This window comes from Dromaius novaehollandiae, chromosome W (assembly GCF_036370855.1).
Source record: "Dromaius novaehollandiae isolate bDroNov1 chromosome W, bDroNov1.hap1, whole genome shotgun sequence".
Taxonomy (NCBI): domain Eukaryota; kingdom Metazoa; phylum Chordata; class Aves; order Casuariiformes; family Dromaiidae; genus Dromaius; species Dromaius novaehollandiae.
Genome location: NC_088130.1, coordinates 24,394,051 through 24,421,514, shown reverse-complemented (window position 1 = coordinate 24,421,514; position 27,464 = coordinate 24,394,051). Strand labels below are relative to the sequence as shown.

Sequence of the window (27,464 nt, the reverse complement as noted above, 5' to 3'; positions counted from 1 at the left end):
CTCTCTAAGTCTTTATTCAGTGATGTTCTTCCTCATCCACCAAAATGTATGATCAAGTTGGTGTTTCCTGCTTGTATAAAAATTTACTATAAAAAGAAGATAGTTTCTTATCACAAAATCACTTCCCTCCTTACTCATCAGAAGCTACAGACAATGAAGTAAGTAAAATTGCATCTGTCTTTTAGTCTGAGCATTGTTTTGTGCTTATTTCTGAATTTCATAATTTTTTGGTAATTGAGTGTCATTTTGATTGATACTTTTTGTCAGGTTATGTAGTAAGTGTAAGTAAGTATATGCAGTGTAAGCCTAGAGGACCTTACTGTTATGATGACAGATTGTGTAGAGCTTTTTGAAGCTTGATGATCAAGCATTAATATTTTTGTGAAAGTTTCAGAATTTCCAAAATGTTATTTGAATGAGTTTACTAATCCTTTGTCTCATACTCTGGTAAATATAAACTTTGCAAGTCTTATTGCTTAAATTATATGTTTCAAATTACCGATTTATGCAAGCCTGACACACTGCAGACATTTTATGCATATCCAATTGACAGTCTGCCAGCCAGTTATCGTGGGCTTTTAATGCTGTAGTATACTCGTGCACAGAAAGGAAATTTAATACAACACAGGCTAACATTTCTTACAGCTTATTGCATCTGGTACATTGTGAATATATCTGTATTTTTCACCTTCCCAAAGGAATTGGGATTTAAAAGATCCCTTTGCCACATATTACAGGAAAACACACATCATTCTTGTGTGAGGAAACCTTTTGTGTTCAAAGGCTTTATTAATCAGCGACATCTCTCAGCAGTATGAAAACTGAAGGATTTATGGGAGTTATTCTTTCAGAATGGTTGCAAATGATTACCGCATGTTTATCTGAAATAACCTGGTCCTGGTATTTTCCTGCTTTTGTTTACTTTCAAGTTTAATGGACTTGTTTATAGAAAGTCTTTGGATCTGCTATGCTGAAAATGTGGCTCTAATCTCTCTACTCTTGTTCATGTGAAAAATTCTTGTCAAGGTGATTAGGCTCTATGAAATAGTAAGAACTGTTTGTGGGAGCAGAGGTTGCCACGTCAAGTCTGATCTGATCTGGGCTGCAGCACTTTGCTCCTTCCAGCTATGTATTTTGTTGGAAGATCAAACAAAGCCATGCAAATGACGATAACATACTATAAAGAAGAGCCTGTCTCAATATTTCTGTCGTCTTGTAGCATGAGCCAGAGAGACAGCTGTTTTCTCCCCTACTAGGAAGACGTAGATGCATATTAAACTGTGGTTTCTGGCTGCCTTTCAGAACAATAAGAAACTACACACCTGTCAGCTCTTGGCAAGCATGGATAGTAAAATTACTAACTTTGTTTCCACAGCATTCTCTCACTGACAAACACACCATTGGCTTCATTTTTCTCTCCATCACTTCTCAAAAGGCTTAGATTTCTCCCCAGAGGCACAGAAGAATTAAGCAGTTTTACTACTGCTTCTCATAAACGGCTTACTTTTTAGAAAGGGTACATTTTCATGCTAGGCTTGCTTTATTACTACTTTTCTTCTTGAACATTTTTTTTCCCAATCAGTGTTTTGCATCTGTAAGCCTTTGTGTTATGCAGCACCCTGCTTTCCTAAAGGCGATCCAAAAACCCTGTGAGCTAATGGCTCATTTAGTGATCAATTTGTCAAATAATGTTCACAGATGTTTTTCTGGTAGTACAGGGCAGGTAATACCCATGTGAATGATTCCTTGTCGTATGCGGCTAGGTACAGGGTTATTTTGTAATGTGTAGCGTGGAGTTCTTCAGCAGCTAAATATCCTTCTTGTCTGTCAAGCCTTTAATCCTTGCATTCAATTTAAATATAGAAATGTGAATGAGCATAGGAGAAAAATTGTTTGTTTCTCATACCTCATGTGATTCTCATTTAAGATCCTTAGGGAGCTGCAGTAGCCAAGGTCCTAAGGTGGACTTAGACTGACTTTCAGTCTTAACTCTGCATCTCTAGCTCTTGTGGTCTTAGCTAAAGCATTAATGTTATAAGAACATTGCTAACCTCTTTATTTGTTCCCCCCCCCCCCATGCACACACTTTGTGTGTTAATAACCAGAACACAAACTGAAGAGAAAGACAGTTCAAAACACTCAAACAACTGAAAACTTCCCCTATCTCCTTTTGCTTCCCTGTCCTTCTCTTCCTAGTTCTTACATCTTCCTCCCACCCCACCCCCCAAATTAAAAGCACAAACCAGGAATTCCTCAGGAACAGTCTTTTACAAGGAATGTTGAAAACTTTGAGGACATTAATCTGAAATGATCTGTCAAAGATCTAGAAGAATGGAATCCAACTGAACTTTAACTACTTTATCCTACTTAAGCCGGAACAGAACTGCTGAGCCGAGCAATTTAAGATTCCCACAGCTGCACTAGCTATGTTTTCGTTCATGGTACTAAATTGTTTCCATTAGCCTGAAAAGGGTTATAAAACCTACAATCAATTTAGTTTCTGGGGCATTGTGTTTTGAATACCGTTTAACAGGGTGTGACAAAAACACATAATTTCTCCACATGTTCTTACATTGCAAGCAGATTTTGCTTGGTACTAGGCAGTGCACCAAATGTTCTGGACAGCAGAGAAAGCATTGGAATTTGAAATAAAGGAACAGTATCAGACAGCTAGAATGCCCAGGGCATGACAAGAATCTTAAGTGCAATAGACGAGCACAAAGGAATAATAGGAATTTTTATCATCCATTTGCTCATCAGCTCCCCATTTGCTCTGGATAGAAATCATTAGATTAGTTTAACGTAGGGGAAAAGAATAGATTCAAAAACTGGAAACATAAGTTAACCCAGTTGGACAGGAATACATTTAAAACTAATATTAATAACCAGAGATGGCTGAATGTGATGAACGGATGTGGGCAGAAGGAGGAGGATTCTTGCTTTCTTCCAATGATCTGAGTGGCTTGCATTACTTTCTCAGCCTAATACACCCACAACATTTTTTTTTTTACATGAATAACCACATTTATTTTAATAAGACTTCTTGATAGGGGAGGACAGAGTGATTTACTTACCTTTATTAATGCTCCTAATCTGTTTATATACCATACCTCCTTAAAGTGCTAGCACTTCAGCTTGTGTTTTATATTCACAGTGTATCTTATACTAGGCTATTGCATGGGAAAATGAGACTGCTTAATAGCTTTCATCAGAAATTGTGAATAAATGTATTCAAGCAAGTTATGAGATAAGGCATTTCTGAATCCTGATGTAGAGGAGAATACTGTCCCACAACAGCATGTGCCTAACAGTGTGGTTTGGTGGTTCTGTAATCACATGCTTATCTGCACTGTAAAACACGTGTATATTGTCCATCCAAAAATGGCTCATTTTTTTTCCTGACTCAGGATGAGCTTAATTGGCTTTCGTAGATGTTTTATTTTCTCTTAACTTACACTTAGCACTTTATAAAGTAGAAGCAAAATAAACCTGACAAATTTTACTTTGAGTCTAGAAAGATTATGATGTTAACTAACTCCTGGCCAACCAGTGCTATGGGGGAAGGAGAGGAGCAATGATGAGAGAGAAATTGGATTGTATAGGTCATAATGCACTGATTTCAAGGTGTGCTTTTCCATCTGATTTCTGCTTATGAATATTTTTAATGGATCCTATTAGAGATCTTGCATTAGATGAGAACCTTTTCAGATCAATTTTTTAAGCAGAAAAAAGTAGCTGCTGCTGAAGGAGTGTACGCCATAGACACGTCTAAGTTCCTTCTCACTTGTATGTATTGTGGTTATTTAGGTGCTATACAGCAATAGGAGAGATCACTAAAGTATTTTGTAAAGCTTAATGTGTTTTAGTTGATATATGAAAGTAGTGAGCATGAAAACAGATTGGGAATTGGTGCATAGTTTTGCATGTTTTTGTCATACAACAATATTTAAGATGCGAAAATATTAGTTATACCAATGAGCTTAATGTTGGAAATAGTTATGTGTTATAGGGCAGACAAATCATAGAAAGATAGGGATTTAGGGAGGTCATCCCATCCATCCTATTGTCCCAAAGTGGAACAAAGTGTCAGTCATTTCTAAGGATGTCTCCTTCACATATTCTTACATCTTTCCAATGGTAGAGACTTAGCAACCTTCTCAGACTATTCCAGACTTTCTCTGTCTTTTCCACTGAAAAAATTTGCTTCATATCTATCTTGGCATATCTTCCCTACTACCTTTTAACCCTATACCTTGTCCCAGACTTGGCAAATATGGAAAACAGTTTTTCCCTTTGCTGTTACATTTTACACATTTCAAGACTATCGTATCTCTCTTCCTTTTAATTGTCACCATAACAGTCACCCCTGTTATTTTTATTTCTCAGTCATGTTTTATAGCTATCTGAGTACTTCTCTGGGCTGTCTTTGGTTGAGCACATCCTACACTGCAGTGCCCAGCTGGGGCCATCCCCGGGCTCTGTGCAGGACGGAGGGATTCTTATGTGTGTTCGTGCACAGGGAACTCCCAGCATGAAGTGCTCTTGCCTCACCTTGATTTGTGGTCTTTGATTATCCCCAGAGCCAAAATTACCACCAAGCCAATGTTATATTTGTACTGTTGGTTATCCCAAAGTAAAGGCAGAATCTTTTTCATGTCTTCATTGAATGGAAATTGATTTTTTTTTCTCAGCCATTACATCAATTTCCTGAAATCCTTGTGATTTCAAATCATATTGTCCAGTGTGATTTCAGTCCACCACCTACCTTAATGGTCTCTGAAATGGCTCTCTTCTGCCATCCAAGTCATGAATGAAAACATTGAATGACACTGGTTCTTTTGATACCAAATTTGGCAGGGTGGCAAATTTAAATTTTGGCGTGTCCTTCTTTTGTTAGTGATTGCTGAAAACCTCATAGTTTAACTGATTTTGTCTCTTATTATGTTGCATGTCCTTTCTCTGCACTATTGTAGCTTGCTTTTTACCTGGAATGTATTTTTTCTTAAGGAACCGCCAACGGTCTGGCAGTTTGTATTCCACAGGGTGTAATCTACTGTTTCTCGGAGGTTTCCTTTACTAAAGTCAATTGTCATTATTTTGCTAATTGCCCTTCTAAAGATGACTATGCTTACAGATAAGGTTGTTAAGTACTTCTAGTAACTATCTGGTTTCAATTGCTAAAACACTCTCAAAAAAAAAAAATTGTCATAGCTGACTCTTTCTCAGACTTGTTTTTGGTCAGAGTGTTTTTAGAGCAAAACAGCTCATCCATTTTTGTAGAGAGAATTTAGTATTTCTGTAATTATTTTTTAAACTTTGCAGCATTGAGATCCACCTGTCAAAGCAGACAGAAATGTGAATGTGTGGACATAGTGAGATCGTGCCTGTTCTACGCTGCATTTTTGACTCTACCCCACCTGAGCAGTTTGTTCATGTTAATTTTTATTAAGAGTAAACTGTTCAACAGCTGGCAATAGAGATAGAATATGAACGCAAAGATCTTGTAAAACAGTGTGACTTTGGAAGTGCAATGAAACTGTAAAGGTAACTGTAGCTTGGGTCTATTAGGATTGTACAAAGGCTCTTTTTAAAGTATTGTTAAAATTTTTTAAATGTGTGGTTGAGAAAAATGAACCAGTTCATAGCATGATTGAGAATGGGACTTTAGGATGCAGAATGACTGGAAAAGAATAATATTATTATTCATATAAATGTGGAGAAAAAGGATGGTTTCACTGAAGTATGCTGGGCAATGACTCTTCTAAACTACTGTATAATTTAGCTCCTACTAAACTAACGGAGAAATATGGAGAAATGCTTGGAAATTTTATGAAATAATTTACCCCTAAAGTCACCAATGATTGCAGAAAAGGGGAGGTGAGAAGGAGAAACTGTTAAGACCTGTTACCCAAGAGATGCAAACCCTGACAGATATACTCCAGCAAATATAGTAGCAGCAGTTAATTCATGGGGGGAAAAAAAGCCTTTTGTTAGACGTTAGCCATGGCAGCTGGGAAAAGGGACTCTACACCTATGCCTCAGATGCTTCCTTGCTTAATCTTCTGATGAAGAAGAGTTTGTGCTAAGGTGCTGGAATTTGTGCTGGAGTGACTGACACACAGGGATATTTAACAGAGCCAAAATGAAAACAGGGTAAGATCCTTCAGCAGAAAGGCAGTAGTAGATGTGGTATACACATATGAATATTTAACCCACCATGGCTGTTTGCTAAGTGAAAGTGAATCAAAGCCTTCCCAAACACATTTTGAACCCTATGCAGTTTGACATGTTTGCTGAAGAAAGCTGACTAAAGATGGCACTAGTAGTTTATGAAGATGCAATATGGTAAAAATTGGTTCCTGTTTGTCCTGGTCACCTACGTGAGTGCAGTTCTGAACATGCACTTCCCAGTTAAAGGATGAATGCCTACAAAGCTAATGAACTAGCACCTGGATGTCTTTGACAAAGTCCTTCCAGAGAACCTAAAAACTGATTTATTAAATTGGTTGTTCCTCAGTTACAGTTAAAACAATTGACTTTTGTGGAAGGAGATTGTTTGCCAGCTTGTGTGAGAAATTTTCAAGACATGTCAAATTCTTGCCCTGTCTTTTTTCTAGTGGGTTTTTTTTCTTGGCAAGAAACACTATAGACTCTGCACCCAAATTGTTCCAATCAATGATCCAGCTTTAGACATTCTTTTTTAAAATACAGTTGTCTACTGCCATTGTGATATCCCTGGAAGGATTAAATTGCATATTGCAAAGCATGGTAAATCCAACTTTAAGTGTTTAAAAACCAGTGTTCTGTAAATCATGCAGTAAATACAAGTGAAACACTTGTATTTAATGAGGACTTGCAGAAGCCATGCTCTGAGTGTGACTTCATTAAACTGCAAATGGTTTCCAGATTAAGTTATTGATCATCTTTTGCAAGGTCTTGAAACAAACTTCTGCAGATGAGATTGAGCCTGAATCCTTAAATGTGCTGGAAGTTCATTTGTGCTAGCCTTTCACCAACAAATGATAGAAGGAAAACAACACTGGAAGAAGTTGTCTATTCAGTTGGCTATAAGTGTAGCGTGAGTACCTCAGAAACCTAAAATTAGGTAGTGTCCAGGTACTTAAAAGCTGCACGTTATAATGCTCTGCAGCCCACTTTTCCTCAATCGTTTGATACCACTGGTCATTTTTACTGAACTGAGAGTAATGATACTCTTGCAACATCAGTGGTTTCCAACCTTTTTTGTAAATAAGGTGCATCTGAGAGAATGGAGACCCTGTTATTGTAGTTGTCCCTGATCAAGGACAGTACACAGTCTGCCCGCCATTCTGATCTGTGAAACAATTTTTTTGGCTTACAGGACGGCACTCATATGGCATGTTTATTGATATGACTGTGAGAGGCTGTGAGAGCTTGTAGCTTTTCTTCCTGTCCCTTCACCTGCTTGGCAGCATCCGAGTGACCCCACTGCTGGAAACCTTGCTTTTGGTGAGGGTACATGATAGGAAGGAGGGCTCAAGAAGCTTGGAGGAGTAGGGAACAATTGTTGGAGGAGGTGGCCTGTTGACAAGTTATAGTTTTTAATGGCTTATCCTCTTTTTTTGAATCACTTGCCTCTCCACTAAATAGTTATTAGAGAGAGTGTTTAAATAGGCTTACACAGGCAATAGTAAAGAGACTAAAGAGATAAATTTTGATGTTATATGATACTGTGATCTTGCAGGCCATGGGAAGGTCCATTGATTACTGTAATTTCTTCTGACCATGCCTTCTTGCTCTCAAACTTGAGGAAGAGGAGAGATGTCATTAATTTCATGACAGTTTGGACTTTCCATGGAGGTTGATTCTATCTGAAGTACAATTTCACTAGAATCTGTTTTGTAGACTTTATTACAGTATTATGTGAACACTACAGAACAATTTTTAAAATCCAGCCAACTGGACCTTTTTCATACAGATGTCTCTCAGTATTAACTAACTGTAAGTTCAATGTATTTACTTTTGTTAAGCATTTTAATTCTATTAGAATTAAATTAATTTTATTATTGCTGGATGGGATATTTTGTGATTGAAAGAGGGATTTATGTTAGTTTGTAAATTCTGCTGAATGACTGATTTTTATCCCTTTTATGGACAGATAAAAATTCAGCAGGACACAAGTTAATTGAAATATCTGCCTAGATTTTACTCAGCAGTATAAATAGGACTTAAATGACTCTCAATATTAGGAAGTTAGCTTGAGATGGCCAGTATGCCCATTGTCAAAATGATAAAAGTTCCTTGACTTTAAACAATGGCATATGGCTTCAAAGACCTGTTCATTTTAATGGTTGTCTGTTGCTTTCTGGCTGTATGCTTTTCACAGAGAGATAATATTTATAATTTCTTCTAACTAAATTAAATGGAAAATATGCAAGATGTTCATTAATAATCAGAGTAGTATTGCTCTGAGAAATACATTTCAAACCAGGTGCGGTAGAAGGAGACTGTAGGAAAAGCACAATTTTGACGTAAATTCATGAATTTCTAAAAAGAAAATGAAAACCAGAATACCAGAAATCATAAAGTTTGAAAGTTCTTAATGCTGTTGGCTCTTTTCAAATCTTAAATTTTGCTATTACTGCATCAAGGCAAAAGTGTGAAATTTTGGGTGTGAAATTTATAATCATATATGTTGGCTTAACCATAATGCAATGTAGTTGATATCTTAATTTTACTAAGTTATGGTTTGCCGCTGCCTTCATGCTTGAAACTGCAGACACCTTTGACTAAGTTTTCCAAAATGCATTCCCAAAGCGTGCTTATAAAATGAAGCTGATTGTTGCATGCAGAAAAGTTATATTTACAAAGTTTATGATTTCACAGAATGATACAATTATTTGTGTAGTTTGGAAATATGAATATCAGTTTGGACTGGTAGATACTTGCATGCTCTAACGTATGCCTACATTAGACCTCGAGCTTTGCAAGACTAACTACATATTTCTAATAGAATTAGAAACACAGTAACAGTATGTTACCGGTGTACTTCTATGGCATTACATAAATGATGAATAGAAAATTGGAAAGTTGAATGGTAGTTCATTAGCTACCAAGGAGGCATAACTCACCTTAAGGACTCTTTTGGCTGATATATGGTTGGTTAAGAGAAAAGAGCTGAGTTTAGCTCATGTCTCTGTCAGGAAAAGAAGGTCCTCTACAAAGGAAATCTCTCTATGCTTTCCTTAAAATAAAAAAATAATAAAATAAAAATAAACAATAAAAAATTTATTCAAAGAACATGTTGACATTTTGTTGGCATCAGCTGTGGCAATGTCAAAAATTTTCCACAATAGATCCAGTACCTGGTTAAAAATAAAATAAAAATTCTTGGGCTGTATGAGTGTTCTTATGTTTGTTATTTTTCAGCACGTGCAGATCCTGGACCACTGTGGCATAGACTGAAGAATGTGAGTTACTTCCATTTTCTTGCACTCTTCTAAGTCTCAAGCTTGTAGAGAGTCAACTATAGACCTGTCTGTAGCCTTGCCTACCCTCAGTCAATACCCTTATATATTCTTAAACACCTGGGTTGAGCTGAATCTTCCAGACTTTATATGACTGCCTCTGGTCCTCAAACTTTCCATCTATATTCTCTCAACCACTGGAAATGTTTTAGCTGCCTGCTGCAAAGGAAGGACAGTAATAAATACAAGAGGTTATGTAATTTATTTGTATGTGGATATCCATTCCATCTTCTTGCAATACGGGAAGCATTCTATTTGTTTTGACCCAGTCTACTTTTACTTGGTATGGTTTGTGTTGCATGTTATCTTTTTAAATGTTTACATGTTTTTGTTTGTCTTGCTACATGTGCGTAAATGAATTGGATCAGTTCTGTGCACCAAGTTATTTGTGTGAGCTAGGGTTTGAAAAGTTAGCACTGAGGAGTTTACCAGGTCAGACTGTGTTATTTAAAGCAGTATTTTAGTTTCTGACAGATTAGGTATAGGAAGAAAATAAAGACCTGCAGAACAGATGAGAATATAACAGCACACAGGTAATGGAAAATAAAAAGCTGAGGGAGAGCGAAAAGCGCTCAATTTGGAGCAGATGAGTATGACTTAGGCTTCTGCAGTTTGTATGGAAAATGAGCACGAATATAATTGAAAGCTGATTTTGGAACTTATCCATTGCTTTCTATTTAACATGAAAAATATGCATGTGAAAAATACGTCCTAATTATCTTAAACTACTGGAAAGATGAATTACTTCCCCCCAGTTATAATCTGCCTTTCCAGAAATGTAATGTATAAGCATCTATTCTAATGTAGCTGTTGTTTCCAGTACTACTGCTGAAACCTCGCTGTTTGCTTTTAACAGCAGTGTGACGTTCTCTGGAGCATGAGAACCTGGTTGTTCTGTTTGCCATGGCTTGACCAAAAAGTTTGGGTTTTTAGTAGTTAAAATATAAACCTGACTTGAAACTTCGTGTTCTGGAACTGTTTTTGCTAAGAACCAGGATCTACAAAAACCATTTTTTTATGAATTAATGTTGTTGGTGAATGTGAAAGACAATGGGCCAGCTTGTAAAGAAAGTACTGAAGAATCACTGGTCTGTTTGCCTTCATAAATCTCAAAGGAAAACTGAGGCCAAACTTTTTGTTTTTTTTGTTAACAAAACTTTTTTGTTTTGTTATTTTTCCCTCATTTTATAACTGAATTAAATTTTCTTATTTAGAAAGAAATCTCTTGACCCCTTAATGACTGAATGAACTAAGCAAGGAAGTTAAAGGTGAAAGCTACTACGCTTTTCTGTCAATCTCTTCAGTTGTTCACTTGCTCTCATTGGACTTCTCTGAAATTGTCTCCTGCAGTCTTTGCCACCCATGTGCACTTTTCCTTCACATCAACCATAAAGTTTGTATCATTTTTGAAAATAATGAGTCAATAAGCAAAATACTGTGCTACAAACGAGCGTATACACAATGAACTAAAGCATCAGTGGTTGTATAATAGCTGGCCGTAGTTCTAAAGGCTGTAAATAATCACTGGAAGTAAGCTGAAGCCAAATTTATTTTGACAGGCACAGACTTGGTAGTTAGAAGTTTGCAGATGACCTGTATCCAGTGGTAGGTTGTGGCTACCCTTTCAAAGCTGTGACATGTGGGGATGTGGTAATCTGTGGCACAGTGTCATGAAAACATGGCAACATCATTGTTTCCCATTATTTCAGAATGTTTTTCTGTGTTTGAGGTTGTGTGTACATCCATGAGGAATGGGTGCGTTGGGGGAAAAAAAAAAAAACAGATATGTCTGAAGAAGGAAAACTATTGGACTGATATTTTTCTATTCAGACTATTAAAGCTAGTAGGAATTATGACTGCTAGCAATGTGTTGGTTCTTCCCTGGCAAGGTGACCAAGTCCTTCACACTCTCCCCTCAATGGAAACATGGCATAAATGCATACTGAAATATAGTGATTCAGTTGTACTTGTGCTCACGCAAAAATATAAGTGAGGAAAAGTTTGGGGATCCGTTACCTTGAGCAATACAGTTGGAAAAAGAGATAATCTGTTATATATTGAAATAAGATAACATTCTCCAAAACTTCAGGAAAACACTTAAGGTTTTTCTGGAATGGGAACATATACTTTCATTTACAATGATATGTTTTTCCTTTAAGCATAACTGCCTATAGTACATTGTGAAAAGACAATATTATTTAAGTGAAATTGCTATTATATTTTCTTTATATATGAGAATGTCCACATTTAGACAGATGGATGCTGTCTTTTTGTAGAAAGACATAGAGTACAAAGTTACCGAATGAAGAAGAATAATCCATCTAATCTATTTTCTGAGAATGTGGCATACTGACTGATTAACCTTATTGGCAGCTTTCTTCCCTTTCCATTTTCAGGTTAGCTCTGGAAATGGAGTAAGTGATAGACTTAAAGCTTTTACGTTTAAGAGGGAATGCTGATTCTGATTTTTCATTGAAAAGCAGAATTAAGCAGTGCAGTATAGTGTATAGGGATACATATATGTGGATGTGAATGTTGTGTCTGTGTGCATTTGATATGTAAAATTTTTAACGGATTGTTTAGAAATTGCGTTCGGGAAGAGATGAAGGGGGAGACGCAAGGAGGTGTTAAAAAGAATGTGTCATAGACAGTCACTAAGGCATAGTCTATTTTGACTAAATATAGTAGCATTTGCAGAATGCAACCCACACAACTGGGATTCGTGTGTGTGTTTGCTTTAAAAATAGAACAAAATGTGAAGGCTTAAAGAAAGATGTGAGCAATGACCAGTCTTGCTAACTTGTATGGCTTTGCCACATTTTGCAGAACAAACAGCTATTAAAATCTGAGCACACAAAGCATGTAGTAGGTTTAGTAATGACAAGCAGTGTCAGCACACCATAATTAACATAGGGTGGTATAATTTATAAGGAATGTACTGTGCAGTTTAACACCAACGCAGAAAGAAGGGGAGGAGGGAACGAATCTATTGTTAGTCTGCAAAATCAAGAGTGGCTTTTATCCTTAGATGTAAACATCTTATTTTTCAAATGCTCTTTACATTTTTTTTATTACTAACAAAAGGCCTCTGTCATTTTGAGTTAATGCAGTGCCAAGCAAGAGAGTCATGAAGATGACCTCTGTCCTTATGCCACCATATTAATCTGAAAGGGAGAGTCTCAGCAGACTGTTTTTACTGTACATAATTAAGCAATTCTGAATGCTCAGTGAAACTTGAATGGTATGGCATAGAGCCTGGTAATATGACAGTTAATGAGATGAGACTTGCACTTATTCTGCCTCTATAACAAGTGAAAGCTTGTGCCTTCAGATTGAGGGCAGACAGATACCAAAGTATTCATTAAAAATGCTAAAACCACCAACAAGGCCGCTGTTCTGTGCCTCTCTGTTTTATGATCTCTCTTCAAGAAAGGAGAAACTAGATGAAATTATTTCTTAATTATACTTATTCAAAATCTGTAATAAGCTGTGATATTTGCATTCATGGTGGGGAAGGCTAAAAAGGAGACATTCAGGAAACTGCTAACACCACAGGGAGTGCTTTATGCTACTGTATCTTTTCTTTCAGAGTCCAAAATATTCACAGACTGGCTGAAACTACGTAATTAATTTCACTCTGTGTCTGTAATAAGAAGATAATATTGCCCTGAAAAGACCTTTTCACCTTTTTCTCTGCTGCCTTTCCACATTCATGTGACAAATAATTTTACCTTGTGCAAGTTTTCTACTGCCTTTGGTGCTGCTTGTGCATTTGCAGCATTATGATCTTTGCAGCTTTAATATATTACATGCATATATATGCGTGTGTATATATGTATAATGTGTGTCTGTGTGCATGTTCAGGCTTTCCAATGAGTGGCACAACTTAGCTGATGTTGAGAAAGTGTATTATTTGTTTTTTTAAAAAATGTGCTAATTAATGTTGATAAGCACAGTTTCATTTGGATTGTGTATTTTCAAAAAATATATATTTTTGCTCAAAAATGATCACCGAAAAGAATGTTATGAATGAGTCTCCGAATATGTATTTACATAGTATTAATACTGGAAATGAGTCATTCCTTGGGGGTACCTAGCTTGGTTATGTATATTTGGCAGCAGTCACTGAAGTCCAGACACCTCCCCAGAGAAGTTATGTGACAAGACCATGTCTACACCTGAAAATGTGATCAAGGTCTGAGCCCAAAGCTTTAACCCAGCAAGCCTACTGAGACATCACTGTTGCGTTCAAATTAGGACTTTGGTCTTGTTTTGAAGGTGGCAGCTGCGGCACTCGCCTCCCTTCTCCGCTCTGCTCTGCTCTGTTTCCCTGGTGGCTTGAGCTAACCTCTTTGATTTCTCTCTTAACCTGTTTACATCTCACAAGGGTTCAGGCTCTCCCTTGCCCTCCTTGAGCTAGAGGGATTTTGAGACATTGTGTGGAGACTGTCGTGTCCCAGGATCATGACCCTAATTGCTGAAAAAGGCAGTGGGGGAAGGTAGATCCTTAGACCCAGGTATTTGTATATTACCGATGTACCATATTGCTCAGTAATTCAATGCTAGTGACAAGAACAAAGTGAATCTACTCACTCTAGATCACATGAGCTTATTGTTGCTTTCTGTGAAGATGCAACTGAAAGCTGCCTATTTCAGATGTCTTGAGTTGTAGAGAGAGACCAGTTAATAGATGACTTATAAATTACACAGAGATTAGTCTTTAGCAGACAGAGTCATTGAAGGATCGGTGGTTCATAAAAAAGACTCAGATCTGTTCTGTCATTATCCACTCCAAAAGCAGATATAGATGAGCTTCTGATCCACAGAGAATTGTTGTTCTGTGTTTTTCTTAAATTGAAGAGTATTTGGTAGAAAGACCAGGAATTGCATGTGCTCAAGAAGTGGTTTTTTATTCTGCAGTACTGTAACTTTCAGAATTATTTTATTTCAGAATTTTGTTTCACAGTCAATGTTTTAACCAAAAAACTCATAAAACCCGAGGTTGTACTGTAGCATTGGCAGAGGTGTTTAGTGGTTCAGATGTGATTTATTTTAGAGTATTTTGAGACCCTAGGCCTGAATCCAAAAACAGTGGAACTTGAGACAGAATTCCTGATTATGGCAATGAAAGCTTTGCCTGAGAAAGGCTTCAGGGTTAGGGGTGTTACAGTATTCCTTTTTCACTGACTCTAGGTATACACTTCAGGAGAGAGAAATGACCTTTCCTGTTGAATTTTTTTTTCCCTTGATTATTATAAATGTCACAAACAGCAAGTGAATTTGTGGAGGAGGGGAACTGAGAACATTTTGTAATTCTTGAAAGGTTAATTGCACTATTTATAGACCAAACTGCAAAGGGAAAAAACCCTCAGCATGACCTGGCAGGGTCAACGTAGTAATAGCAACCTAAATGGAGCTCTGACCAGTCATGAATTACTGTCTGTGATCCTGAGAATGCTGACAGTTCAATCACAGCACTGTTTCAATGGAGAACTCCATATATTTAAAGCGCTGATACTGTTTTCCCTCTAAATGACAGGCTTGACAGATGGGCCGAAAGCACTGCAGACGTTTGAACAAGGAAATAGAGAGGGAGCCTGCTGGAAGCAGGGCTTCACGCAGCCAGCCGCGAATGATGAATAGAGTGTGATTGTGTCTGACAGGTAGTAATATAACTATTCATTCACCACCGAACACCTGGAGCACACTATATTAAATGGTACAAGATGGAGAGATTCTGTGACAGGAATGGGAAGTGTGAATCCCATGCTGAGTTTAGGTACAGCAATATAAAAGGTCGAGGGTCGTGCAATATAAACTGCCTCGGAGAAGGCTGTAATTAAATTATTTGCTTACTAAAGTGTTTCTAATGTTTTGCTAACATGTTGCCAGGATCATTATTTCAGCATGTCTGTATGGCTGAAATGAAAATAGCAAATGCTGCTTTGCTGACTACTGCACTCCCATTCTGCATTTGGAGGCTCACTAATCAAAGTGTCGTCATTATTGCACAAAGCTATATCATGGAGCAGGGCTGAGGAGGGGCAGAAATTCCTAATGGCATTATAAGTCCTAAAAGCAGTGTGCTGGTTTTTGTCTAGCATTCTGAAGCTTTTAGCTGACCTTATTAGAGGACTTTCTAGAACAAAAATTTACTGTATTTTATGGCCACTGAAGAATCAATGGATATTGCACTCGTGGAAAGTCAGGACTATGCAGCTATGTAACCTAGTGATTTTGTTTTGTATACCGTACCTTTAAGTTCTCAAAAAAGCTGAAAGAATCTGCCATTTTCATCTTGTGAGAGGGCTACTATTCAAAGCCAGAGAAACCTTCTTTGGTTAATATTTGTTTTGTTATATTTCTTTATTAAGGAACAGATTATGCTTACAGGATAGAATCTTTTTTTTTGTGCCTGCAAAACCATGACCTGAGAATAGATTTGATATCAGTATGAGGTGGAGCTGAGCAGTAGTAAGTTGGCATATTATATTACCAAATGTTTTCCAGACATCAATTATTGAAAACTTTGGGAACACTTGTTAAACTTTATTGGAGTATACCCGGGATAATTAGAAACTGCTTGGAAATTTTCAGTTGGTATTGTTTATGAGACTATGTGCTTCTAATGAATAATATCACAAACAAAATCTTGCTAGCAGTCGTGTTCAGGTGAAGATTTATAATGCAATTCATGTCTTGCTGGGCAGGAGCAATAACCGTATTTTTTCAGTACGCTTACTTCCATCTGACTATTGGCAACTTGTAAAACGTAATACACAAAAAAAGCCTTAATACCACAAAAATACAGTGTCTCTTGAAAATATAGGTAGCTGATATATATAAAATGCTTTATTTTGTGCGTCTTTGCTTTGGCAAGTATAGGCAAAGGAGCAAATTAAAAATCAAGCAGGCTTACAGATTTTTCATAGCAATTTGTTTTCATTTGCTGAAAATCTGGCTGTTGATATAATTCTTAGAAATACTACTGTGGAAGTGATCATGCTTGATATTACCATGCTTTGACCCGAGGTGCTTGAAAAATTTTGACTAGAAAAGTAGAAAATGTGACTTTTGTCAAAATTTAATTAGCTAATGAATGTATTGATTTTTGTGATTTTTTAAAACTCAAACATCAAAAGGAACAACCAGATAAAAACATGCTGCTTTGTGGTAGTTGAAATAGCCAATTTCCTGTTAATTTTTTACTTGAAATATTTTAATTATGTCTACCATGTGCCATATGCTATTTGACATTATACACATAAAATATTTCACATTAAAAATATATTTTCAAAGCAATATAATTTACAGTACCAATTATTTATTTGTTGAATTTTCATTTTATACATACTAAAATTGTCAGTAGTTTTTAATTCTGTTTTGAAATAATAATCAATGTTACAATTTGCCACAGAATGGACATTCCAGTTTCCATTTTAATACAAAATAGCTAGTGATGTAAATTTTGTTTTCAGTGTACTTGAACTGTTTGTGATCTCTCAGACTCCACTATGGGTTGGTTTGATTTTCTTCTTTGTCTGAATTTCTAATTATAGCAATACTGATGTATTTTTCATTTTTTTCAAAATGCAATGTAAAACGTTGGTTTCCATTATCATTGTAAAAAAATGTGGTTGGGTGATTTTATGTGGCATTTCAGGCATTGAAGTAGTCACTTTGGATACCTCATAAGAAATAATTGAGAGAACCATATGCCTAAATATACATAGTGACATGATTCCTGACTTGTCTTGGAATGTCCTTGTGAAGGGTTTGGTTGTTGATTTTACATAGGAAGATGTTCAGCAGCTTTCATCTCAAATTAGGTTTGCTTGTCACTTGCCTTATTTGCAGAGTTCTCTGACTAGGTCAGTTACCATCTCGGTGCTTATTTAGGGACCTTTCCTGAAAGCAGCAGAAGAAAGCAGGCGCTCTTTCCTTTCTTTTCTTACTCTTACATTTCCAAGCAAACTTAAAAAGTAAAAAAAGTTGTATGACTGATTTTTTTTCCTGCTGATTCAATATCCCTTTTTCATGAAAATAAAATATAGAAAGAATTGATCTATATATGTAGCAAATTAAAGAAACTGCTCATGAACCCTGTCTTGAAGAAGTTAGACTGTCAGTCTATTTGGCCAAAGGTATTACTACTGTTAGGAAGTCTCTCTCTTTCACTAGAAAGACTCCTCAGGATTAAACCTTTATTGGACTGTTTCCTTCAAAAACTTCATAGCGTCTTTGTCAGATTGGTTACTGCTTATTCATATTCTATGTAGATAATCTATTTTTGACCTTACTGTTGGCTAAAAGATAATTCTATCAGATTGTAAAAGATGGATAATAAATAAAAGTCAAAAACCTTTTTGACAAAGAGCATGGATTTGATTTTTTTTCCTTAAGTAAAACAAGTGCAATATTCTAACTTTGGAAGTTTCAAAAGGATCTATGTATCATTTTTTTGTCCCTGACATCAGTCGGGGGATATTTGCTCAATGATTTTGTAATTCTACACTGAGGCTGCACCTCCCTTGAAGAAATTACCTTTTATAAGACATGTTTTTACACTATTTGATTTAACAAAAAGTTTATCACAATTTATTGTATAAATCATTAGAAATATTTGTCTGTTATATTCGTTTGTTTGTTTTACTTAGGAAAGGGACATCTGATTATTTGGCATATAAGGAACATGGATAATGTACAAAACAGTGTCACTTGAGCACAAGAGACCTGCAAAGGTTTCTGCTGTGGGAATTGAGGGCAATTGCAGCCTTGCATTAGTAGAACCTTAATTACCAAATAATTACCAAATAAGGTTGTTTTGTCAGGAACAGAGTGTTCGTGGTGTGTTTTTTTTTTTTTTTTTTTTTTTTTTTCTTCTCTCCCTCTCAATGTTTGATGATTCCTTTCAGTATTAAAGGAGGCCACAGCTGTGGCTCAAGGAAATATTCTTGAGGAATTTATCATCTTTTGTGGGTATTTAAAAACACTCTGGCAGGAAAATGTCCTAAACTGGGCGATGTCATGAATTTAGTCTTTTTACTTTTCAGTGCCTAGATGGAGTTATGTCATAATGGTCACCTTTCATGCATGGTCACCTTTCATGCATGATTTATGAAAGCTGCTGTGGCTATACATGAGTAAGGAGTGTGCCACAGAATGAGGCTATCCTCCTCATCCTCAGGATGGATATAGTCTTCCCTCAGATATAAAGATGTACTCAACTCCTATTTCAGTCAATTCTGTCCTAAATGGTGGATATATTTAAATCAACTTTCTCCTTTTTCCTAGACCAGTTCCATGCAGCACAGACAAAAATTTTGCTTTCATTTTCTGTGTATGAGTCTGTCAACATCCGTTAACAATATCTCCACATCAAGGAGCCTTTTAGCACTATTCTGATGTTTCTCTATGAAATATGAAGAGAAGGAAGAGAAGAGTAAAGGTCTAACACCAGTATCTTTTGTTCTGTGGGCCTGCAGTTAGTGCACATTATGTAAAGGATAACAATTATTCAAAGTAATTTCCTTGCCTGCTCTCATTTTAACAGCCTGATGAGATACCTAGATGAAATCGTTAGTGTGATCCAAGAGATGCACTTGACCACGTTTGTTCTTCAGATCTCCCATACGTACAGAATTCCTTTGTATTTTTTCCTTGCTTGGTATTGAATTGGATCCTGGGATGTATATGGCAAGTCCTCAACATTTTAGAACTTCAGCAAGTTTACCATCTACTGAATAGACCCCTGGATAGGAATTCAGATAACTCAGTTGTTGAATACAAGTGGCACATACAGGCAGGCAAAGGAGCCCTGATTATGTAAAAAGTATGTTCTTTACCTAAGAGAACCTAGCTGATCCATCAAAGATAGAAAAGTATGGTTACTGTCGGCCATCTTCCCCACATTTTCTCCCCTTTTTACAGTGATAGATGTCCCAGTCTACACACAGATGCATCTAAAGGAGTTAAATGAATATGTAAAAGTTGTGTCCCCTCCTTCTGTCCTTCCCCCCCTCCCACCCCAACCCTAATGACTCTCGTAGGCTGAGACCAAGCATGTCTTTATGGATGTTCTTTCATTCTGTGCCTTAGGAAGAGGAGCTTTCTTAAGGGAAAAATACAGAATGGTTAGGCTCTCTGGCCGTCTTCTGCAGCTCTTTCTGTTAGCATCCTCTGCAATCACTGTGGGTACGTTTTACCCCCGCCCCCCCGCAAGTGCACCCTCTTCATGAGAGCATTCATCTGCTGCACTTTTAATCCAATACTGAGTACTTTTTTCCTCCAGGACTATTACAAATTGTTTCTTTGCTAATTTGTTATTTACCCAGATGTTCTTAGTTCATATACCCCAAGAGAAGAATTTTATCCAGTTACTTTGTAATGATTGCAACTTTCCTTTTAGTGTTATGATTGCTGTTTTTGGCAGCTCCTTACCTTTTGTATCATTGACCCATTTGAAATAAATATCCTGCTAGTTTTCATGTTGAGCATCGCATGATTTTAGTGCTGTCCTTTATTCATATGAGAATTTTATCAGAGCTAGTTAGGCTATTGCTACTCTCTCTTTTTTTTATGTTGTCTGCATCTGTGGAGTTTGCAAATTTTTGTTATATGATGTAATCTATTGCATTTCTTTGAGTCTTTTTTCCAATTTCCATTTGTTACCTTGGCTTATGTTTATCATGTCCCTATGATTGAACAGTTTTATCACATCTGTGTGCTTTTTTACTTCTACTCTAAGTTCGATATGCCTTTCTGTCTCAAATAACTTTTCTCGTAATATAGTATTTTTTGTGCGCTATATCTTTTGAGGTCAGTCCACCCTGCTGAATCTTCTATATGGATTGGATTGACCCTCTGTGCTTTGTAGGTTCTCAGTGGTTGTACAAAGGCTGATTCTGGTTCTTCTGATGGTTTCGACTTGTTTCAATTCTCGGTGTTTGATTTCATCTGGCAAATTTGGCTTTTCAACCTTAGATGAGTTAAAGATCATATTTTTCTATGATTCAAAAATAACTTTTGTTACCTGTTAAAATGGTATTCCTAACCGATCTTGTTTCTGTATGGAGCACAGTACTTCAATTTGTATAAAAGTTTCATAGTTGCCTGCATCTGTGTAATTAACTGAAGTCTGTTTAGTGTATTCCAGAATTGGCAGTTAGAAATAAAGCTACTTCCTCTTTTCCTGACATCCACTCCTTGCAGGTATACAGTTGTGCTCTAATAAGCCTTATTTATATTCTAATGTAGCTATATTTCACATTTCTGTGAATTACAGCTCTGAGGAGGCTTTTAGCAGGAAGCTTCCTGCCTCTCCATTGTTTTCAGAGTTCATTTATTTGGAGTTCAGAAAGACTTCAAAACCTTGGTTCCAGCTGTTTGCTTTATTGTCTAATGTGAGCTTCTTGATAGTCAACAACCAGTTCCCACTGGTTTATGCATATAGCTCTTAAAGGATAGGAGGAGGACTTCAGGCATTGAGGATGGAAGAGAGAGAACTGAAGATTTAGAAGTGGCTTCAAAACTTTGGTAAAACAAAGTTGTTATTGTTGGCCCAAATGAATAGGACAGTTAGATTCTGGAAGAAAAAACAATTTAAGATAGATCTTGATAATTTAATGAGAAGGTTTGTATCTTAGCATGGTTTGGGAACAGAAGGCTCAAAGGCTCAAAGAATCCCTTCCTCGTCAGCTTGGCCCAGCTTTATAAGAGGACCTGCCTTTTCATCTTGTCACTTCTCAAGTGCACAAGTGATCTACTAGCCAGAAAGCCTGCTGGGGTCTTAGTTACGTCAAAGTGAACTAGTGATGCTTTGGAAAAAGATAAGGAAACTGTAATTGCCTGAATTGAAAGGGCAAAGGAACTTGTGGAAACTGAAGATCTTTGTTTTATGCTGAGTTTTTTGGGGTACTCTCAAATTTTTAACTGGTGTATGGTTGAGTATTTGCCCATGATGCAGCACATAATCACTGTTCTGCTGGTGAAGGGTAAGGGCTACCAGCTTGCAGAGGGAAAGAGAGGCACTGGCTATGGCTTGGTAGATAGGAGAGATAAGAGACTTGCCCACACTCTGGAAGTCCGAAAGACTTAAAAAGGCATCTGCTGTGCAATGCAATCCCTTGCTTAGTGCTGATTGAGCTAGCATAATAATTGGAGACAGAACAGCTGTACTGGTGCAGTGTTTTATTCCTGTCTTGTGCCATAGAGACATACCAGTTTATTGGAGGTATATCCACTGTCCCTATCAATATTTTTTGCTTTATATGCAGGACTTTCATCTTACGTCATTTCTTAGTCCTATCACTTTTATTGGACAAATGTTTTAAAACTTTCCATGTACGCTGCCTCAAAGTAGGTTACAAGAAAGTTTTGCTTGATGTTGTATCTTAAGTAGTTGCAGTCTTGCTTGTCTTTTTCATCCTATGCATTGCTTTAAAGGAAATGCTCATTTAAGTAGGCAGTTACACATTTCTAAATGGAGTAATATAGACTGGATGACCTATCAGTTAAATAGTTAAGGAATGAACTTGGATCACGTACGCTATAGACTCTTCAGTCTTTGGTAATGTCTCATTTTTATTGACTGGAAGAAGAGCTGAAGAGTAAATATCTTAACATCGTTTGTGGTAAATATTGTCACTGAGAAATCTTTCAGCTTCTCTGAAATGTCATCTTCATTGTTTATAGCTGCCTTTCCACTTTGGTAGTATACAAAATTCATCATTGTTGTGTGGACATTTTTCTTCTAATAAATACTTTCTTACTCATTCCTCTCATTGCTTTTTTTTGCTTTTGTTCCCTGAAGTTTTGTTTAGCCTTCCTAATTTCTATTTTATGTTTTACCCAATACTGCTTTCTATAGGACTTATGTGAACTGAGGTTGCATCTTCTTAGGCTTTCATGTCAGTCTTGTATAACCTTTTCAGTAGAACTTTTTACCATATTGACTCTATCTCACTTTTGTGCTTTTTTTTGGTTCTTTTATGAGGCTGTATCTACACTGCAGTGTCATGCTGGTATGGTAAAGCAGCTTAATCCGATATCAGAGAATTTCAGTGTCCTCATTTTTTTCTCTAAGATGATCTTGGTTAGTTTTCTTGTCTGAAGCTTAGGTCAACAGCTCTTGGTTTCAGTGTTTCATGTTTAAAGGATGACTAATTTAATTAGATTGTGGTCACTATTACTTAATGAATGATCTGTAGGTTCTTGGATTTCTTCCTGATGATTAATAGTAGAAAGCCCTCTTGTATATTTAAGAACTAGCTATTTTGAGCAGGAAAAAAAAAAAAAAAAAAGAAAGAAAAGAAAAAAAATACACTCTGAAGAAATTGTTTTGTAGTTTAAGAAAGAATTTTCTTTCAAGTCAGATTGTCAGCAACTGTGTGTGCAGAGGGCAGGCCTATATGTTTATTTACTGCCTTCAGGTATGCTATGGGGCATACTGGACTTTCTCAGATTATCTGGAAAATGTTGTTAAACACTTTCTCTGATCCATAGGGACCCAAGATAAAGGATCTCCTTCCACATTCACCCCCTCTGGTATATTACACTCACAGTTTTTGGCCTTTTCTGGAGGTCTTACATCTAAGCCACAGAATATGTCTCAGTACGTTACAGTAAATGTAAGGTAGCAGGTGGAAAGGATATCCTGTGGACGCATCTGAAGTAAACATCTATCACATGGTCACCTCTGACTTTTGGGAGCTAGACTCGATGACTCATACAGTCTATTCCAGTTCTGTGGACGTTAACATAAGGTGCCATTTGACCAATTCTGAACTATAATATACTGCTTATTTATCACTGCTTTGATCACATTTACGGCTGTGCTCTGTAGGTTTTTCCTGATCTAGAGATTACTAATGATATGTCTTATAACTGCAACATTTTTGAGACTTTGTCATTTTTTTATTCAGAAATAGGTCTGATTAACTATCACTACTATATAAATTACATAATAATCATAACATTTGAATGACTAATTCTATTGTCATTCAACTGTCTATATAGACAACATAGCATCATTGAAATGTTTCTGATGATCCCTTACATTTCTGTATTTGATGGCTACGGAGACCATAATTTGTGTGTTTTACAAGAGAGCATATTTTTATCACTCTGCCTTTCTAAGCAGCATCCATTGTTCAGCCAATATACTTGAGATGGGAATTTATGTTCATAGACTGTAAGCATGAGACATCACTACAGTCCATAATGAGGCCATTAGCATTCTGCTCATGCAAGGCAGTGTGAGTACAATTTTCAGTGGCCTAATGTAACAGGTAATCATAAATTAGTATTTGCTTTAAAACAACACCAGACTACACAGCCTGCATGCTTAAGGAGAATGACTCAGTAAGTAGTGCAGCTCTGTAATGAAGTGGGAGCTCATTAAACAGATGCTATCTACTTCAGTGATCTGCATAAGCAGCAAACAAACCAAATGGAAATGTTTCAGCAGAGCAGTGCAGTCAACCAGAACAAGTTTGGGTTCATTTGCTGTGGCACCATCTACAGGAATTAGTCACAGTAATAATTGAATAGTTGCTTGCTAATTTATCATTTTACATTTGTTAGTGCATTTGCATAATGTGTTTTTTTCATGTCTTTGGTTACATTAAAATGCCCTCATCTGTGTATACAAAAACAGAAAACAGTGGGGGATTTTTACGACTTATCCAACTGCTAGTGTTCAGTGTTTGGCTAGTGATAACATCAGTGCTTGACTCATGTTTTTTAAAGTGTCTTTTTTTTCCTGGTTTGTGTGTTAAATCTTTGCACAGGCAAGCCAGTAATCAGCATTTAGGAAAACTGAAATGTTTATTTCTTAATGAATCCAAGATAGAAGCATGCAGATAGGAGCAATGACTAAGCATCCAGTGGTTTTGGCACTAGAAGTGGCATAGGACACTTTTTCAGTAAGCAGGATGGTCAGAAATAACAATCCTTTTGAACCAGACTCCATGCTTAATTTAAAAGGTCAGTATTAGTTTTACAGCATGTTACCTGAAGGACATGTAGCTGGTTTTAGAGGCTGTGCAGCTGCCAGGGAACAACAGTTCTGTGTAACAGCATTATGCAATTATTTGAGGTGAATGAAATGGAACAAGGCTAATGACTAGAATTTTAAAAATAACTATGATTTTTGTCATGGTTTTAACAATCTCTGATGTGCATTAGTTACAGAACGTGTGGGAGCTGTAGCTATTAAAATGGAGATAAGTTGGTTCTTGCTTTTTGTTTGGTGTTATTTTTTGTACTAGATTGTTTCTTGTAAGTGATGATGCAATGAGATACTAGTTAGAGATACAACACCTGGCAGAATCCTTCATTGCTTCCATGAGATTTTAAATGTTGTTAGACCCTGTAAAAATGTGTATTTAATGCTTTATTTTCTTTTGGTTTTAAACTATTCCTTTCTAGGACAACTTTGATCCCACAGATACATCAGTTACACTGTGAATTATGAAGTGTCTGAGGGTTTTTTCTGTCCTCTGCAAAAAGCTCTTACTGCTGTGAGCACTTGTCAAAAATTGCTATTTTAGAAGTAGCCAAACCTAATACTTGTGACCTGGATGTAGTCTGTGAACAAAGTAGCTGTAGCAGCTTTCTTTCTCTGTGCTAATTAGTCATACATGGAGTCCTAATCATTAAGCATGGGTGGCTGAGCTCAGTATTGGTAAGGAAAAGAGAAGAATTCAGGAAATGTTAGTGTTTAGTTCAAAAATAAATTTGAGGGGAAAACATTTATCAAATACCTACCAGCAAAACTGGTTAGAAGTCTGCCAGGGAGCAAAACCCATATGCTTGCAAGTAAGGTGTATTGTTAAAGTGAAAAGAACATCTCTGTTCTGATTATTGTTCACAAAAGAGTATCAGACCACCTTTTCTATAGGGATATTGTATTCTAAAGAGATTCAAAACTTATTTCTATGTCTTTACATGGAACTGTGGTAAAGGACCAAGCACATACCTGTGGGTTGAAAAATACTCTTACTTTTGGGATCCTGGTCTTAGGGGGAGGAAGGTTGTGCCATTGCTTGCATCTTATTCCACTTATTAGGAGCACAAGTTCTATGTATGCACAATGGATATTTTTATGTCTCTTAGTTACCCAGAAGTACCCCTGTAAACATCATGAGAGGTTCTATTAGTGATTAAGCAATTTCCAGACCTTGGTGACTCTGCTTGTTACTGTAGGCAAATATGAACTTTGCAGCAGTGGTGTTTGAGCCAGCAGGAGCAAGACTAAAAGGCATTTGAGGATGCTGAGGGACGCTGGCAGAGCATCAGTGGGATCTTGTAGGAGGCCAGTGAAACTCCAGGCTGCTGAGGAGGATTTGGGGAAGGTTGTGAGAAGGATGTGTTGACCCTGCTTTGGGCAGGAGGCTGTATCCCCTTCTGGCCTGGATGATTCTGGCTCCTTCACCTTCCCTTGGGCCTCTCTTCGGCCCCAGAACCTTTGGCCTGTATTATGCTTTCTCTTTAAATGACTGCAGCTATAAGTGATGCATTTAACATTGCCTAGTATTTTCACTACTGTACCTTATTTTAGATCATTGAATACTTTGCTAGAAAAACTCCTGACTATAAATATTCATCATGGATGCCGATATTAGACCCATTTTTTCCACAGCATCATATGAAATTTTTCAGTTAAAAGACACAGATTTACTTGTGGGTAAGCTAAGATGCTCTAACCTCTTAGCATCACTTGGTACAACATAAATATTTCTGGTGACATGGTGTGCTAGTGTCTGCATAACTTTATCCTTTGCATTTTAGCTGCATTTCCCCATGCCTCTCATTCTGAGAATGAAGCTTCAAAGTATATTATTTTGCCTACATATAAAAGAAAACTTGCAGCTGTTTCATTAAGAATATTGAACTCCTCTGTGCTTGAAATTTATCATGGTTTTATTGATGTCAAGGATGTCTTTCCCTGGAAAATAAAACAGAACTCTACACTAATTCATCTATAGCTATAAAGCTTTTGAAAATCTTAGTTTGCACATATCCCTTTGAGACTTGCTACGATTTGGCAGCAAATTATTTAAGGTTGGCATCAGAAATGAACAATTTTTATTTGTTTGCAGCTCCTACCTGGGGACTTGATTGCATAAATATGAAACAACTCAACTTTGGAGTTAGAAGGGTAGGGCAGAATACTCATTGTATTTATTTCTGTTCCAGGTGATAGGAGTTAATAATAGAATTATGGAAGATATATGCAAACATCTTGTAACATGCTAGTGAAAGATATAAATGAAGTTCTAGCAGAAATCATACATTTGGTGCAAGACCACATCTACAACTAACTCTGCTTCAATAGCCCGCAGCGTTAGCAATAATTCTGCTGAGATATGTAGTTACAAATTGTATCTTCAAGAAAGCATAGCAAAACAATGTGAACTGCAGCAAATAGTTGTTGAGAATGTTGCTTCAGCTTTGTGCAAATCTACTGAAAATCTGCACAGATAAGAAATATCTTGTAAGCATTGACTTGTAAATTGATCAGCTGTCCAGGATTTTACTTTATGGTTACTTAATAATTGCACTAAAATTTAGCATTCTTTATCCCTACATCAATAAAAAGAACTAGAATTTTGGTTTATAAATGTATGTTTATATGGAAAAACATTCATGTTCAATGTAACTGGAGTTTCTGAGTAGCTGCTGTATTCCAGGAATATCAAACTTCTGTCAAAGAGAAAGTTTTCATGGACTGCAGAAGACAAAAATTTGACAACAGTGCCAGAACTTTGAACCTTGTCAGCTTATGGAGTTTACCAATATAGCAGAAGAAAGCATTAGAACTGGAAAGTCTAACTCAGGGTGGCTTCTGACAGTCCCCGTTGACAATATCAGTTTATTATTTTAGTGTATTTGGAATATTTTGATATAGGTCATTAAGTTTTTGTTATGCATTTGTGGGTTTTGTGGGTTTCTTTC

At 36.7% G+C, this 27,464-nt stretch overlaps 1 long non-coding RNA gene across 2 annotated transcripts in view; it reads left to right on the top strand.

The window, feature by feature from the left end:
* LOC112992359 (uncharacterized) overlaps positions 1-27,464 on the top strand; it is a 95,418-nt gene that overhangs the window by 39,289 nt on the left and 28,665 nt on the right. The gene's annotated exons all lie outside the window — the stretch shown is intronic.